Here is a 16,968-nt window from a genome sequence, read left to right as displayed (position 1 = left end):
TTTAAAAAACATTTAATTTATGCATACTAAAATACATTGATTCACTGATGCTTATTAAAATTAAATTCCACTAATTCTTTACTCAATAAATGTAAATTGTGCACAACTTATACTCTGACGGAAATCTATTTCAAGTTTAGCTCGAACATGTAATTGTGCTAGACTCAAATACTAATGAAAACTCACTCAACAAAATTACTACTAGTAAACTTAAAATTGACAAAATGCCCATTTTCAGATAGTAGTCCTGAAAAATACAAATACAACTCCATTATTACAATTTAAGTTCTCTTTATTACTATCATCTTCTCACAACATCTTCCATCATTTCTGCATTTGAGAGAAACAAAATAAGGCACATCTTGCATAAAGCTGAATAGACTAAGTAATTTACTGGTTGATCAGATAATTAACCAGCAACAATTTTGATCATCAATTTGTTTTCATTCTTTTTTGCAATAATATTGAACATTCTATATTTCCAGATTCTTAATGAGATTTTTTTGGTGTTAAGTGATAATAACTTGAATCTTGAGCTAAATAAAATTTCCTTTTACTACTTTACTGTGTTTTGTGGAAAAAGTGTCTAAGCATTATTTTATTCCATCAGCAGCACTTTTACTTAAATAATATAAAAGGGAGCTTTAAATGTGGAGTTTTGTGGAATCATAAACAAATAAAGATAGCTAATAAAGATTGTTTAAAATAAGAAGTTCCATACTATGCAAATTTTTAAGTCAGGTAGATGAGGTAATGGAACAATATCAAGGTTTCTGCAGGTTTCACCTAGTCAAATTTAAGATTTTTTAAGACCATTATGAATGAAATTTAAGACCTAAATCACGACTTAAAAAAGCAGGTACATTTACAAATAATAATAGAAATAATGTCCTTTCACAGGGCGTTATAATGAAAAAAATTAAGTTGGTATTTTTGTGTGGGGGATTGGGGGTCCTCCCCCAAGAGAATTATGTTTTCCAATAAAGAAATATGCAATTCCACATAATTTTGGAACATTGTTATAACCACATCTGTGAGTAAGTAGGAAAATATAGAGCAGATTTGGAATAAAATACACCCCAAGAGGGCTGTTAGCGGTGAGTCAGTCTTTTGTCACGTTAATTACATGACATAATTAATTATAATAAAAACAGACCCAATCACTAGTGATGGGCAAATGAAGCTTTTGTGAAGCACTGAACCACCTGAGCTAATTGTTTCAAAAATGGGTTAATTACTCGAAGCTTCAGTTACAGTGACCTCTTCTGGCGAAGTTCAAGGCTGCAGGCAAATTAGACAGGCTAGCTGGTGGACAGGAGGTTTTTAATTACATACTCGCACGACCCTCGATGAGCAGTGCTGGAGAAACTACTTTACTTTTGTAGAAAAGACCATTAGTTATAAAGAATCTTTGCTTTAATCACCCTTGGTTTTAAAGTATATTTACTTTGAAAATTCTTTGATGCACACACATTAAGACTGAACATCATGTTTAAACAAAGATTGATGAATGCATGTATTTTGTTATTGAGGAGAGAGTGCTGGGAAATATGGCACAGGTTGGATGTGCTTGTGTAACTATGACAGGGGGTGAATGTGTTAGATGGGGTGCACAACACTCAGACCATCGAGGCAGTGCCAGTGAATCACGTGACTGGACCGCGAACCAGTCGGTGATTCATTCAGTAAGTGAAGAAGTTGCTGCTTCGGACGTCACATGTCACATGATTTTTTTCACACGAAAGCAAGCTTTGAAGCAGTGGTTCAATAGGATTGTAGTCCAGGGGTTTGAAGCGTGTATCGAAGCTTCAGTGTCGCACTGCCATCGCTACCTATCACTTCTCCTCTCCTGAAAACATTCAGGACTTGCTAACCCTCCCGTTTTTCACTGCACTCCCCCGGCTTCCTAGCAGCTCACAGCAGGTTAATGTAACGGTGTTGAAAGCTGCTGACAGGCGTAACTGTAGATTTATTCTGAAACAGTGTGGCTGTTCCAGTGAACGGTCCACATTTATCTCTAGTTCATCACTTCTAAATATTCTCTAAAATCACGTAACGTTACAGCAGCTCACGTTGCTAAATTAGCCACAAAGCTAATGCCGTGTTTATCAGTGGAGGAGCGCTAACGGTAATGAGCCGTTAAACTATAGTTTCTGGCATATACTAAATCTATCTGCGAGCCGCCTGTCTACAGTTATAGTCTGCGTGTCTGAAATGATTAAACAAGAGCGGACATGTAAATAAACTTGAGCTGAACAAGAAAATAACACGGCTTCCTGTAGCTCTTCTTTTTGTGACGTTGTAGATGTGAAATGCTCTAGTCCAGCCGTAACGGCTCTGGTTGTAGTTATAACGTTAGTTAAAATGAAATCTCAAAATTGCAAGTCCTCGTTGTAGACAGTCATGTATTAGATGCATTCAACAGCAGCTCACTGTATCATAAACAGCGTGATTTAGACAGATGATGAGAAATGGTTTCTCGGAGCTTTGGCTAGAATTAAACAGTGCTGGTAAAGGGATGGACTAGACGTGAATATGCTACATTGGAATTATGGCAGATTATGTGTAAAGTGAAATACACATGCTTGTTCTCTCACTTTCTCTGTTTACAGATGGCTGAAAAAAATTCACAATCCAGCAACAAATATTTAATGATGTGCAATTGTTTACATGTTTACTTTTTGAGACTATTTTATTAACATAATCCATTTAGGAAAAGGTTTTATAGCTCACATACATACCAGCTTTCAGTATCGGCCTGTCCTATGTAGTATATAGAGTAAAGGGGTCTGCTATCCTATATATGTATATATGTATATATACACACACACTCACAATATAGGCCTAGTTTATATTGAACTAACTAAAACCCTGCTCCAAACAGTGTGTGTGAGCTAAATCAGACACACATAAACTCTCTTACTTACTGCCATATCATTGCAGCTATATGTATTTCCTCATGCAACAAACGGAGAACCATTGTTGTTTGTATAAAGTAACTTAATTATCACATTATTAATTAATTATATATTTTTTATTGTTTATATGTGAATTAATGTAAATGTCAAATGTAAATAACTACAACAAAACCAACTATATACCATAAAAACCATGGAACAGCTGCTAGTTAATGTAGCTAGCCACAGTAAAAATGTATTTAGTTATCCTAACGTTACACTTTTGAGCTGTCTGTGAGCTGTCGGTGATATTCCTTGTGTCTCACTCGGGCACAAGTTTTTAAGGTCAAGAATGTTCTCATACAGAGGCAAAAAAGTGACCCAGGAGTTTGTCCCCGATCTCCAGACAAAGCATTTGTTGGGGCTTCTGGATCTTTAGAGAGCTTTATTCCTGCATTCTTGAGAATTTTAGAGTGCATCACTAAATAATTAGGCCCTTATGTTTGATGTGAAGTGAGTGATTGATTAACAAGTCACCCATAGTAAACCACATCAGCTATGCGCCAACTCCAAAATGGCCAAAGGTAGGCAGGCGATGCGGGGGAAAAAGTGTCCGCTGTGAAAGTGAGGGGGAAGACACATAGATTTTGAAATATGTGGGGGACATGTCCCCTCCATGTAACGTTATAATGGCTCCTATGCCTATGCATATAATACATCTCTCTCTGTTTGTGTACCTGCAGCTTGACCGTATGGCGACCGATCGTGGATGGATTAAGAACTTTTTCACTTACCAGACCAAAGCATGTAAGAAAGTGTAAAAGTGTTTACGACTGTCTGGAAAGGTTACAGTCACTGGTGATACGTAAAGTTAGCTTATGTTAGCATAACCAGAACGCGGCAAACTGACTCCACATAGCCTAACGTTACTGCCTCCGGTCATCCCAGTGTACGGTTATAAAATAAAGTCATAAAATAAAGTCACAAAAAACACTTTCACAGCTCTGCGAAGAAAGCTGGCTTTTCTAGAACCTTTGTAAATTAGTTATTAATTAATTAACAGTTTTTCAACATTTGTAACATGTAAACATTGTTTACATTAAAAATCAGCATGCTTGCATACACAACTGTGTGTTCAAGGCACCACCGTTTCAGTTTAAAAATATGCTTTTCTACGTTTTCTCCGCTGAATTCAGCCTTGCTCCAGTTGTGACGTCAAGTTCCTCCAGTTCCGCCCTCACTAACGCGACGCCAAATTCATATTTGGCGCCAAAATTTCGTGACGTACGAAGCTCGAACGTCATCGGTCACCTGGAGTGTCATATATACCGGTGTTTATATATAAGCGGCAACACGCGCTTTGTGAAAGTAAAACGAGCATCGACGTCGCAAATGTCCTGAATGAATAATGAATATGAATGAATAAAGCCTCAATAATGCTGTCCGCGAGAACGCGAGGGTCCGCGCGGCCACTTGCGCTGCCAGGGCAACAGCCGATCTACTGCGCATGTGTGGAACGTGTCCGCCAAGATGACTGCTGAAGGTAGTATATACAAAACAGAAGTAGTCTACTCCACAACCAATAAGTATGCTCATTACTGTATGTAGAGTTATTTAGCTTTTGGGTGTAGTTTATTCAAAATCTTACTGTACTTGTTATTCACAGATGTGGTAATAACAGTGTTCCAAAATTATGTGGAATTGAATATTTCTTTATTGGAAAATTATTACATTTTACACCCTGCGAAAGCATGTTTTAATCCCCACGGACATTATTTTTACTATTTCTAAATGGACCTGCTTTGCACCTGCCTCGATTTCTCCCTGCACTCACTCACACACACACACCTTTACCTCTGGTTTCAGAAAAGACTCATAATTTTTCTGCATATTTCCACCCGTGATCCTTTTTCACGGCAGCAGGTGCACCGCATGCCAGCTTGTTAATTACGTAGCCTATCAATGTCGTCGTCCCTCCCAGTGATTCATTTTTGACACTGTCCAATGCCAGAGTGTGACTGTGTTCTCTAAATTAAATAGTTTGTACAAACAGTAAATGCATTAGTTTAAAGGCCTGACCAGAATCTCACTGACGATTCAGGGCTAGTTGGTGAACTTTAACTGGCGCGCTAACTAACGGCTAACGTGCTAACCAGTTTGGCTAGTGCTATTTCTCAAACCCCGAAAATCAGCAAGGTCCGAGCTTATCAATACTGCTATCGAGACTAGTGTGTCCTATTATGTAACGTTATGACTCGAGCGTCTAATCTGATTTATCTTGAGACGTGATGGATAAGAAAGATATGAATAACAACAGAGGGGAGGAGGAAGAGGAGGAATGAGACAGACTGAGTTTTTATTCTTCTAAACGTCACTCAGTTTTATGATGTAAACATTAATGTTGCTGCTCTAGAAACAGCATTTAGCTGTATTTAAAATATTAAATTCTAATCATAAATAATTTTAAAACAACCAGGCAGTTAATATGCACACTTCAATATATGTTTATTTATTGCAAGTCATATGTCATCTCAAAATATAACAATGTTATCGCACATTTAATATTTTCCTCATACAGTGCAGGCCTTCCTCATGCCCATTGGGTCTGGTCTTACCAAATAACCGTCACCAAATAATAAAGTATCGATGGTGATATTGTTAAAGAATCGGATTATTAAGCAGTCTCAATACGGGTATCAATAAAAATTAACGATCCCCATCCCTAGTGCTAAGTGTGTGTAAACCAGGTCTGCATGCTGACGACCAATAAGCTATGATAACTTCCACCATGTTGGACTCTCCGAATGTCCGTCCAGTCAGAGCTCACCTCCATCAGGTTCGCTGGGGTAAAAGCATGAAGATGTGTCAGGAGGACAACGTCTGGCTGCTCTGCTACCTCACCCCCTCCATCTACACCGACACACAGATCCAGATCTGAATGTTTCTATTTCTGTTCAGTTCCCAGATGAGACGCTGCGGGGTGTTTAGCTGCTCAACATGATCGTAGCTGTCATCAACTCCACACAGGTAACAGCTGATCAGGACCAGTGTTGGGCCAGTGTTGGTAATAATATTCCTTTTCCCAGTAACTAAGTAGTGTAACTAATTACTTTTCTAAAACAGTAATATTATTACTAGTTATTAAGGCAAGTAACCGTGTGTTACTCGTTACTGAACGCACCATCCTTGAAATAAATCCACGACTGTGCAACAGTTCAGCGGGACCGGACTTTGTTGTTCATGTCCGCTGATAGCCAAAACTAAAGGAAGAATGGAGAACGAGGGAGAGAGGCGTTCTTTCCACAGCTGTAAGTAGCTACTGCCATTATTGTGTCACAGTCTAAGATGCAAAGAACATTGTCGTCTATTGTAAACTCTGTGCGACCAGCAAAAAGCTTTCAACCGTGAACAATTCTACATCTGATTTATTGAAGCATCTGCTGAAGCAGCACAGCGACGTGAAACTTACAGAAAGAAACTCCTGGAAGCTGCTGCCACTGATAGTGTTTTGTAACTACTGAAAACTGCTCTTATAAATTGGATACGTCGGGATTTACTTGCTTTATTTTTATTATTTCAGCCTGGCGTTAAACAGCCATAGATTTTTTTTATAAAGTGAAGTCTATATGCAATTTGAAATTGAGTTCAGGGTCTAGCCAAAAGCCAAGATATTTAAAAGAATCCACTTCATCCATGAGAGACCCATCCTCAAAGTTAATAAGCATTAAACCAGAGTAGAACATTTTGATGCAAACCAATGGAATAAAGCTTATCAAGCAGCAGGTAGTGATCAACCATATCGAAGGCCTTGGAAAGGTCCATAAAGATACCACCACTATGTTGGCCTTTGTCAAATGCTGAGAACACATCTTTAGTGAACTTTTAAAGAGCTGTGGTGGTTGAAAAATCAGTGATTAGGGGATAAGATATTGTACTGATTAAGATATTGTGATAATTGATTGAAAATTAATTTCTCAAACATTTTGGCAATAGAACAGGTAATACAAATAGGACGGTAGTTGTTCACATCAGATGGGTCTCCACCTTTAAGCAGAGGAGTAACTCTTGCACATTTCCAAGTTGAGGGAACAATACAAGTAGAAATGGACAAGTTGAATAAATCGGCAAGTGGGCACATTAGCACATGAGCAGCAAGCTTAATAAATCTTGCTTCGAGGCCATCAGGACCCGCACTGCTACTTTCTTTTAACTCACAAATGACATGAAAAACATCAACAGGCATGATTGATCTGAAACCGAATGCACCAGTAGAGCAGATCATGCTGGAAGGACTAGCTATATCATTACAATTTAAATTTACAATTTTAGAACTACTAATTGAAGAAAAATGCTGATTGAAAGCACTAGCAATAAGTAAAGGATCCGGAATAATGGCATTGTCAGTTTTTGTTATATTTATTGAGTACATGCTTCAAATGATTCCTGAATTTTCTGGGATTTTGAAAATCCTGTGAAAAGCTATCTCTATAATAAGTAGATTTTGCATTCCTTATCTTGGTCTTACATAAGTTCCTGAGATATCGATAAGCTTGCCAATCTGTGGCATTTGAAGAAGAGCAATATTTAGCCCAGGCTTTATCCCTTTGTTTAAAAAGACTAATCAGATGTGAGCTGATCCATGGCAAATGTCTACCTTTGACTCTTATCGTTCAAAAGGGAGCCTGTTTGTCAATTACTTTAGTGACCTCAGAATAGGAAAAAATTCCATGCATCTTCAACATATGGAATTAGCTGAAACCTATCCCAATTATGTCGTGTGTAAAATGATTAACATTAATATTTTTACATTGTCTTAATTTAATATACTTGGGAGGAGATTTAGGGATTTTAATTTTCCAGACACAAAATATGATGGTTAGGTTAGGTTAACTTTATTTCTGCTTGGGCACAGTGCAGAGTTGCTTCATAAAAAAATAAATATAGAAACATTCACAAAAGACATCATACATCACAAAACACATCAACAAGAACCTGAGAAGCATCGACATGTTGTACTTCACAAGAGGAAAATATAAACAGAAGAAAAAGGACATTGTTGACAACATAGTTCCATGGATTAAAGTGTAAGTGCTGAAGTGCTAGTGTGGTTGTTGCACATTGCTCCATTGAACTGAAGTTTTTGTAAAGTGCATATACTAAGGTACTAGTATATTTATTGCACCAAGGTTGCAAGCAAAGTGCTCACATATTTATTAATTTTTACACTATTTTACATTGTTCAGCAGCTTAATGGAGGCTGGCACAAATGATAATTTTAGGCGATTGGATTTGCTTTTTGGTAATGATGGCAGGGTTTCGTATTCAGGGAAGAGAGGATGTTGAGGGTCCAATTTAATTTTCTTAGCCTGTTTCATAATTGCTTGGTCATACAGGCTCTGTACAGGCTCATAGTCCCTCCTTCCTATAATTTTCATGGCTGTTTTGTGCATGTTAGCAAGCTTGTTTTTCAACTTAACTGTCAAGTTGCCGAACCATGCAGTAATTCCATAACTGATGACACTCTCTAAGATTGCATGGTAGAAAATCATCATGATCTGACTGCTCACACCATACAACCTTAAACGCCTTAAAAAATAAAGCCTCTGCTGCAATTTGTTACACAGGTTGTCAACATGTGTGTTCCAGCAAAGGAGACTGTCAATGTGGACACCTAAATATTTGTATGATGACACCTGAGTTACTTCCTGTTTTTTAATGACCACTGGCTCAACTTGCCTCGGGTTAAAGACCATCTCCTGTGTTTTTTGGATGTTTAAAATTAGATAGTTGGTGTCACACCATTTAACAAATGTGTCTATTTCATCTTGGTACACAGAGGAGTCTGCATCTTTGTGCAAGAGGCTTAGGATTGTGGTATCATCAGCAAATTTCATTATGTAGTTGTTTGAATGTACATTCCTACAGTCATTGGTGTACAATGTGAAGAGTATTGGTGATACAACACAATCCCGTGGAACCCCTGTGTTACAGTATTTGATCTCGGATAGCTTCCCATTGACCTTTACTTGCTGTGCCCTGTCAGTAAAAAAAAGAATAAAACCATTTAATCAAGATAGTATTAACATTCATGTTTTTAAGCTTCTCTAAAAGCAAGTGAGTTTGCACTGTATTAAAAGCTGAGCTAAAATCGGCAAACAAGATTCTAGCATAAGCTTCTATGTTTTCGAGGTGCTTAGAAATAAAGAGCGAGATGCAAAGGATTGTGTCATCAGTGCTGTGTTCTTGCTTATAGGCGAACTGGTACACATCTAACTTTGAGTCAACATCCTTTATAAGTATAGACGCAACACATTTTTCAAAACATTTCATTACAATCGATGTTAGAGCTATGGGACGAAAGTCATTATTCTTTGAGGCTCCTGGTTTTTTAGGCATTGGAGTTATAATTGATTTCTTCCACAGAGCTGGGACAGTGTGAGTATTCAACGACTGTTGGAAAATAGGGCACCATGCCGTTGTTAGTTCTTCTGCACAGCTTTTGAGCAGAAAGGCTGGGAGGCCATCGGGGTCTATGACCTTGCCTATTCACACTTTGCTGTAGAGTCGCTGGATGCTAAATGGGTCCACTTCCAGATAACAGGTAGTGTCAGTGGCTGGCAGGGTCTGCAGAACACTGTCACATTCCTGAGGGAAATTTTGGGAATCGAATCGCAGGTAAACGTCATTCAGTTCATTTGCTTTTTGTTGGTCATTCAGTGTGATAATTTGTTGTTTTGCAGGGTTCATATTAGTTACTGATTTCCTTGTGTCCCAAAGTTTTTTGGTATTTGATGTTTGGAAGTTTTGTTCCATCATTTGCCTGTGTTTTTCCCTCGCATTAGTAAGGAGTAGTTTAAGTTCTTTTTGGACCACTGACAATCCAGCTCTGTCTTTGCTTCGAAAGGCTTGCTTTTTCCTATTTATACAGTCTTTGATTTCTTTTGTAATATAGGATTTGTTGTTGGGGTAGACTGCAATGTCCTTCTTGGCCACCACACTGTCAACAAAAAATCTGATGTAGCCTCATCAAGCTCTAATGAATGGAAAATCGACCAATCTGTACACATGAAGCACCCCTTTAGTGTTTCAATTGCATCATCTCTCCACACATTTTTATGTTCAGGTTTACTTGACTTGAATACAGATTTGTAAGGTACGGTATTAAATGTAATGTATTATGGTCTGAGTTGGAGAGGGGGGGGGGGTTTGGCTTGACTGAATATGCCCCCTTTATATTTCCATAACATTTATCTAAGATCCTGTTATTTCTCGTGTCACATTTTACATATTGTTGAAAACCTGGCAGCACGCTCTCCAGTTTGCAGTGATTATAATCACCCAAAAAAAAAAAATAGCCTCCCCAGGTGTGCGCTGCAACTGTTCATGTGCGCACTCTGCTATGAGCTCGGCGGTTCAGCCTGTGTTGGCGCTGGGTGGAACATAAATAGCGGCTATAATAATATTGCCAAACTCCCTTGGCAAGTAGTGATGTCTCATAGATATGCAAAGCAGTTCGACATCAGGGCTGCATATAGTCTCTCTCACTGTGTATTGTTTACACCATTTGTCACTCACGTACATGCAGATTCCTAATCCGTTCCTTTTCCCGGCTCGCACCAGCGAGTAGCCACCCAAGTTGAGCAGATAGTCCGGGACTCCTTGGTGAAGCCACGTCTCAGTGAACACCATAAGGTTAGATTCCCGATACTCGAAACAGCTCCTTTGGTTAGTACGAAGCTCATCCATCTTGGGTGTCTAAAACAGTCTGACATAACACCTGAAGTAATTATCCTATCAGGATTAGTGACAAGTATCCAGTCCAGCAGGGATGAGGACCGACAATCAACTCTAGTTGGCTCCTTAATTAATTGAGTGAGATTTACACTGCCTAATAAGTTTTTTCAGCAGAGGAGCAATCTGGCCAGTTGCTACTAAAATCACCCAGGATAATCACTTCATTTTGCCTTTCAAGAGAATTAACAGTTGACAAAATACAATTCATACAATCAGTCGGAGCAGAGGGAGGCCTGTAAATATTTCCAATAGTTAAATGTTTATTTTTATGACAAATAATATTGATAAAAAGACACACAAAATTAACTGGCTCTACATTAGGTATGACACGTTCCGAAACTAAATTTAAAACCACGTACTATTTCAGCTATCCCATCTCCTCTAGTGGGCCTATCAGCTCTATACAGAACATAGTTATCGATTTCTACTTCCTCGTCTGTAATATTACTATGTAGCCATGTTTCAGAAATGGTGATAATGCTAGGTCTATAAAGAGTAACCTTTAAACCTTTAGCCAAATTAATGTTTATTATATTTATGATAGAGGTTGAAATATATCAGTAAGCAAAGTTGGTGAGGGGAAAAAGTGGCAAGAGTAACCAGACAAAGGTGGCGAGAGCAACCAGACAGATAAACCAAGACAAACATAAACAATGAAATAAAACCAAAATAACAAACAAGCAGTCCATGTCTGAGCAATATCAAACAAAACTCTACAGCTAAACTGTAGGAAATCAGGCTTGAGAGATCTCTTTCCATACATAAACAATGGATAACCCCAAACATACAAAATATGGGAATTAATGTGCACCTAGTCAAAAAATAACAACAGTAAAAGAATACCAAAAATTTAGTGGATATAAGGCAACATACCAGTTATAAGATCACTGATGACCAACCAATGCACAACACACCAACCGGACAGCCCAAAAGATACATTTCCACAACATAAGTGCTAATAGGTCCTGTGAGGAAGAGACACCCATCATATTGGAAACAAGACATACCAGACAGTTCAACAGAATATGCAAATCATTTAATCAGGCATAACAACAGGACCTGGCAGCAATCAAATTTCAATTGAAACAAAATCAACTCTGGAAAACCATACAGTCAGCAAACCAAACTGACAGGCTCGCAGGGGAAAACTGCCAAAACGGGTCCTTGTGTCCGTTCACGGCAGAGATAGTCAACTGGAGGGGGGAAAAAAAACACACAACAAAAAAACAACTCTGTTCAGTTACTGCTATATAGTTGATTGAAGACGATTGCACCGGAAAGAAGTGTGCATTTGCTAGTTGGAAGCAGGGCCAGGGATGATAGCTTTATCAACCGAAAAAAACCTTTTCCTAGCATCCTTCATCGTAATACTGAGCCTGGCAGAAAACAACAGCACACGCCTGAGGCCAAGTTTGTAAAGTTCTGACATTACCTCTTGGTATTTGCAGCGCTGCTCCATTACCGCCGGTGTGTAATCCTCATAGACAGCACCAGGGGTTCCCTGATGTTGAAGCTTGCCTCTCCTGGCCTGGGCTTCACGAATAATTATCTCCTTCTGTTGAGAATTATGAAGACAGATAATGACAGGTCTCGGTCTTTGGCCTGGACTCGGTTTGGCCGAAGGTGCCCGGTGCGCTCTGTCACACTCGGGTGGTGATCTCAGGACATCCTCACCGAGAACTTCCAAAAGCAGTTTATCAAAGAAAGTAGCTGGACGAGGTCCCTCGATCGATTCCGGTAAGCCCAGGATTCTAATGTTGTTACGCCGACTACGAGACTCCAGATCCGCCACCTTAGCTAAAAGTTTAGCATTGCATTCCATCAGTGAAGCACAAGAAACTTCAAGAGCTAAAACATGCTCATCCTGAAGGTTGACGTTGGCCTCTAATGAGGAAATTTTGTGAGCGTGGTCCGTCACTGTACTTTGAATGCGATACGGCTTTACTTCCAGTGTTGAGATGGAGGCTTTAAAATCAGCCGCAAGTGCTTTACGATGATCCTCCAGGAGGCTAGCCAAGGTTGCCATGTTAAGATCGGTGTTGAGTTCTTCAGAGGTGGGAGACACAGCATTCTGTTCCTTCCTGCCGTGTCTCGTTGACATTGCTGCCATGATTATTCGAAGAAATGTTAACACCAAGTTCACAGTACGTTTAGAAAGTAGTAGCGGGGTTTGAACAATTACAAAGTCATGGGAGCGAGATTCGGTATGTGTGCGCTCCTACTCCTTCACAGCCGTCATCACATCATATGCTGATGTTATTTCTGAGTAACTTGCCCAACACTGATCAGGACCGCCCTCGGCTGGTTCTGATCCAGGTTGTGTTCAGTAAACCCTTTGTGTTGCAGCTGCAGAAGCTGATGTGTCACATGATGATGGGGAGTCTGGTGATGTTCAGGAAGGACTCTTTGCTCAACATCCTCAGTGAGACACTCTCAGAGGACACCTGTCCTCGCGTTTTCTTTTTCATGTGTCCACAGCTGAGTCTCTGGACTGGGAGACCTTCGAGCAGTACAGGACCTGACAGCTGTTCCTGGCTCACAGCCTCCCCCTGGAGACCATCATCCCCATCCTGCAGCACCTTAAATATAAAGGTGAGTGGTGTCCAGGAAAGGGTCCCTGTCCTCCAGTCTGATCAGTCCTCTGACTCCTTTGTTTTTGTGTTCCTAGAACACCCGGAGGCCCTGTCCTGTCTGCTGCTGCTGCTCCGCATAGAGAAGTATGACAGGAACACACCTGGACACTCATCTGAGAGACTCTTGGGTCCCCGTTAACGTCTCTATCTGTGTGTCCCAGGCCCAGTGAGGAGATGGTGGAGATGGTCCTGAGTTGTCCCTGTCACCCCGAGGACCAGTTCACTACCAGCATCCTGAGACACTGGGCGTCCAATCACCACAATACGCTCACACGCACACATCAAGGCCCAGCTGGTCAAGAACAACAACCAGCCCCGCAAGAAACAGAGGTGAGGACAGACAGGTGAGGACAGGCAGGTGAAGACAAACTGACAGGTAAGGACGGACGGGCAGGCAGGTGGGGACAGTCATATGAGGACAGATGGACAGGTGAGGACAGACAGATGAGGATAGAACACTGAATACCGACAGGTGAGGACGGACTAAGGACAGAACAGACGGACAGGTGAGGACAGACTGGGACAGATAGGACAGAGGTTTGGACAGATAGGACAGAGGTAAGGACGGTCACTGGGTACCTGTTAAATAGCGTACTCAGTCTTCACTGTTCCAGCAGTAAACTGGCTCAGCTCACCCTGGAACAGATCCGGGAGCTCATGGACAACCTGAGGCTGAGCAACACCAAGAACGGCTGTCAGTACACAAAGGCTTATTGATCGCGTCAGGAGGATTGATAACTGATAGCTGATTGTGTCTGTCTCTGCCAGTCTTCACTCAGACCCCGATCCTTCGGCTCTGCAGCACGTTCAGGCCATCTGTGACGAGGTCCACAAGATGAGGGAGGCACGCACTCACACACACTGATGGGTGACATGAGTACAAGGTACAAGGTACAAGTACAAGTACAAGGACTCCCAGATCAAGCCTACCAAGTCCCGCCGAAAGGCTCCGGCCTCCTCGCTTCGCTTCCGCCCAACAACGAGGAGGAGTGCTCCGCCAGCAGTGTGTCAGTACGTAGCCCCACCTCCACCTGCTCCTGTGTAAGGACAACCTGAATCTGTGTCTTGTTCTTTGAATGTTTAATGTGTGTAATTTGATATTTAATGTGTCTGATTTGTGAAACCAGGAAGCAGCTTTGTGTCTTCACCAAGAAGGAACCTCCAGGTTTGAAAAGTGAAACCTCAAACCTGCCCTGACAGGAACAGTAACCATAAACTAATGAGTTTATGGTCTCAGTCGCTAGTCTTCTTCAACACAGCATGATGTTCATTTAGTAAATTATGGTCCCATTTAGAGGAAAATAGACCTGAAAGCAGGGGAGGCCTTAGGGCGGGGCCACCTTGTGATTGACAAATTGCTATGTGTGACCCAAATATGGTACCCCATGGATGTTCAGTCTGTGTTCAGGACGGAGCTGAACACCTATTTTATCTCAGCTGGACAGGTAGGCTGGAATAAAATACAACTTTCAGCTTCCTGCTTAACTTCCAGTCTGAAGGGGAGGGGTTTGTTAACCTGCTTCACTTCTCCAGCCGTTTGGGAACAGACTTTTGTTGGTCTGGAGAAGCTGAAGCATTTATTACCTGACACATGACACTGTTCTTTTACTGCCTGAATATTTTCCTTCTCTGAGATTCACCGTGACTTTCTGTCATTCAGACAATCAAACACTCTGAGACCTCCAGATTAAAGGAGCTGCTCTGATAATAGCACCTGTACGGTAGACATCCTGCAGAGTTTCCGCGAGGTCTTAAAAAAATTTCAAAATCAATATTTAAGGCCTTAAAAAGTATTACATTTGCTGAAGTTTGTGTTCTAGGTCTTAAATAATTTATTTTCCAACATACATGTAACGCTACCTCTAATGCTCGTTGAAATTGTCCCAGCTCTGTCCTCTAATGTATATCTCGATAGTTACATTAAATTAAAAAGAAAGGACGGTGTTGAGGTTATTATGTGCTGTTTAATGTTTAATCACATGGTGGTGCCTTTTCATCATCGAGTTTTATGATATTGTGTTAAAGCTAGCAAGATATGCTATTGTGTGCTTTTTTACCTCAATGAAGGCAATTCTAAAGGTCTTAAAGGGCAATTATCCCGGTAGAGTTTACTTGGTATACAGTGTAAAGAAACGCAGCATATGTGTGTTTTGCAGTAACTGCAACATTAGGTTAAATAAGGTTAAAGCTGCATATGAGACATAAAAATGCTGTTATTAAATATTTCATTATTAAATTTATTATGCTTACTGATAGCACTCTTATCAGAGGTTGTCACTAAGCTAACAGGTTAAAAAAAGGTGTTATTTTATGATTGGAATATAAAAGGAGAGTAATGCTTTTATTTTTGTTTTCTTTTGTAGCTCTTAAGGTGTGTTCAAGGTGTTATCAGGTTTTTAGACAACAAGCTACAAGTACATTTTCACATAAATGAGTCTTCCTAGGAGCGGCACAAATAACATTGGTCTGTACGTGCAGCCGGCTGTAAGACCAGTGTGCAGGGACCGTCTACAAAGTGCAACACCGAAAACACATTCTGCAGAGATATTCAGTAACTTCATACTTCTACAATGTAGTGCCCCCAAAATCACCTTACACATTAATGATATACTGCTGGTTATACTACAACACTTAGTTTAGGGGAAAAAAGACTTGCATAACTAATATTAGGTAGGCCTATTTTTAATGTTCAATAACTACACTGTTAAAGGCTGTCTTTTGTCGTAATTATGACATATTTTCTTCGAGATAAGGCTTCCAGTTTATTTTCTTGGTGAATGCAATGCGCTTCTGTACATACCAGCCTCAATCCACCAAAAAAAAAACATGTTGCTGACCAAAGTCTCATTTCACAGGATTTCTGGGTATTAAAACCTGTAAATGTATGAAATTGATAACCCCTGTGAGATAAGTGCCACTAACATTACCTATGGTCTAAGTGAAAACAATATTGACAGACAACCAGCCAAGAGTAACAGCTTCATACCATCACCTTTACTACAGTATAATAGCCAATAAACTGGCTGTTGAATTGTAGCATTTTCAAGTTAACCTTGTCTTTATTTTGCAACATGTAGATTTACTTGAAGAGTCAAGTGTAATTACACAGAGATCCAAACATTGCAAGACAAAGTGTATGCAAAACAGAAACTGGCAGCATTTGCAAATCCGTGATATCAGAGTGTTAAGTCTGTGCTAACACCATTCTCAGTGTTTACAGCGTACACTTGGCCCAATCCCCAGAAACACTGCAATTAAAAGAAGATTCCTGGAGAGAAGACAAAAAACAGGTGTAATTCTTTTAAGAGCCTGCAGATGGAGCCTTTAAGAAGCTTTTAGAAAAACTGTATGGTGCAGCAGTGAAGCTTAATGTAGGCTACAGGTTGAAGGACAAACTGTTGGCCCGTAAAGGAGAGAATGTGAACCATAACTGCACATGTTTAAATCATGCAAAACGTAGCTAGTTATTTACTATTAATAGTTTTAGGGATCCACCAGTTACAACATGACACAATAAAAGCCATAAAACAGATCATGGTGCTTGTTTTTAAGGCTTAATAGCTTAAAGTCTTACTCCATGTTTATTGTTTTGGTGCATTAGTCAGAGTTTGGGTAAGATTGTTGGGTTATACTGCCTTGAGCTA

The 16,968-nt window shown here is 40.0% G+C and overlaps 1 protein-coding gene and 1 long non-coding RNA gene across 6 annotated transcripts in view; both read left to right on the top strand.

Moving 5' to 3' along the window:
- Positions 1-16,968, top strand: part of LOC123979218 (WD repeat-containing protein 37-like) — a 1,096,407-nt gene that overhangs the window by 824,394 nt on the left and 255,045 nt on the right. The gene's annotated exons all lie outside the window — the stretch shown is intronic.
- On the top strand, positions 4,278-15,277 carry LOC123979304. Of its 3 annotated transcripts, XR_006827204.1 has the most exons (6): positions 4,278-4,440; positions 5,856-5,924; positions 13,170-13,283; positions 13,360-13,408; positions 13,486-13,654; positions 14,093-15,277. It is a non-coding gene; the product is annotated as an uncharacterized LOC123979304 (long non-coding RNA). The 3 variants fall into 3 exon arrangements; XR_006827205.1 differs by lacking the exons at positions 4,278-4,440; positions 5,856-5,924 and having other exon boundaries at positions 10,003-13,283; positions 13,486-13,668; XR_006827203.1 differs by lacking the exons at positions 4,278-4,440; positions 5,856-5,924 and having other exon boundaries at positions 10,016-13,283.

This window comes from Micropterus dolomieu, linkage group LG01 (genome assembly GCF_021292245.1).
Source record: "Micropterus dolomieu isolate WLL.071019.BEF.003 ecotype Adirondacks linkage group LG01, ASM2129224v1, whole genome shotgun sequence".
Taxonomy (NCBI): Eukaryota; Metazoa; Chordata; class Actinopteri; order Centrarchiformes; family Centrarchidae; genus Micropterus; species Micropterus dolomieu.
The sequence above is the reverse complement of the archived record's forward strand: the minus strand, read 5'-3'. Positions and strand labels throughout refer to the sequence as shown.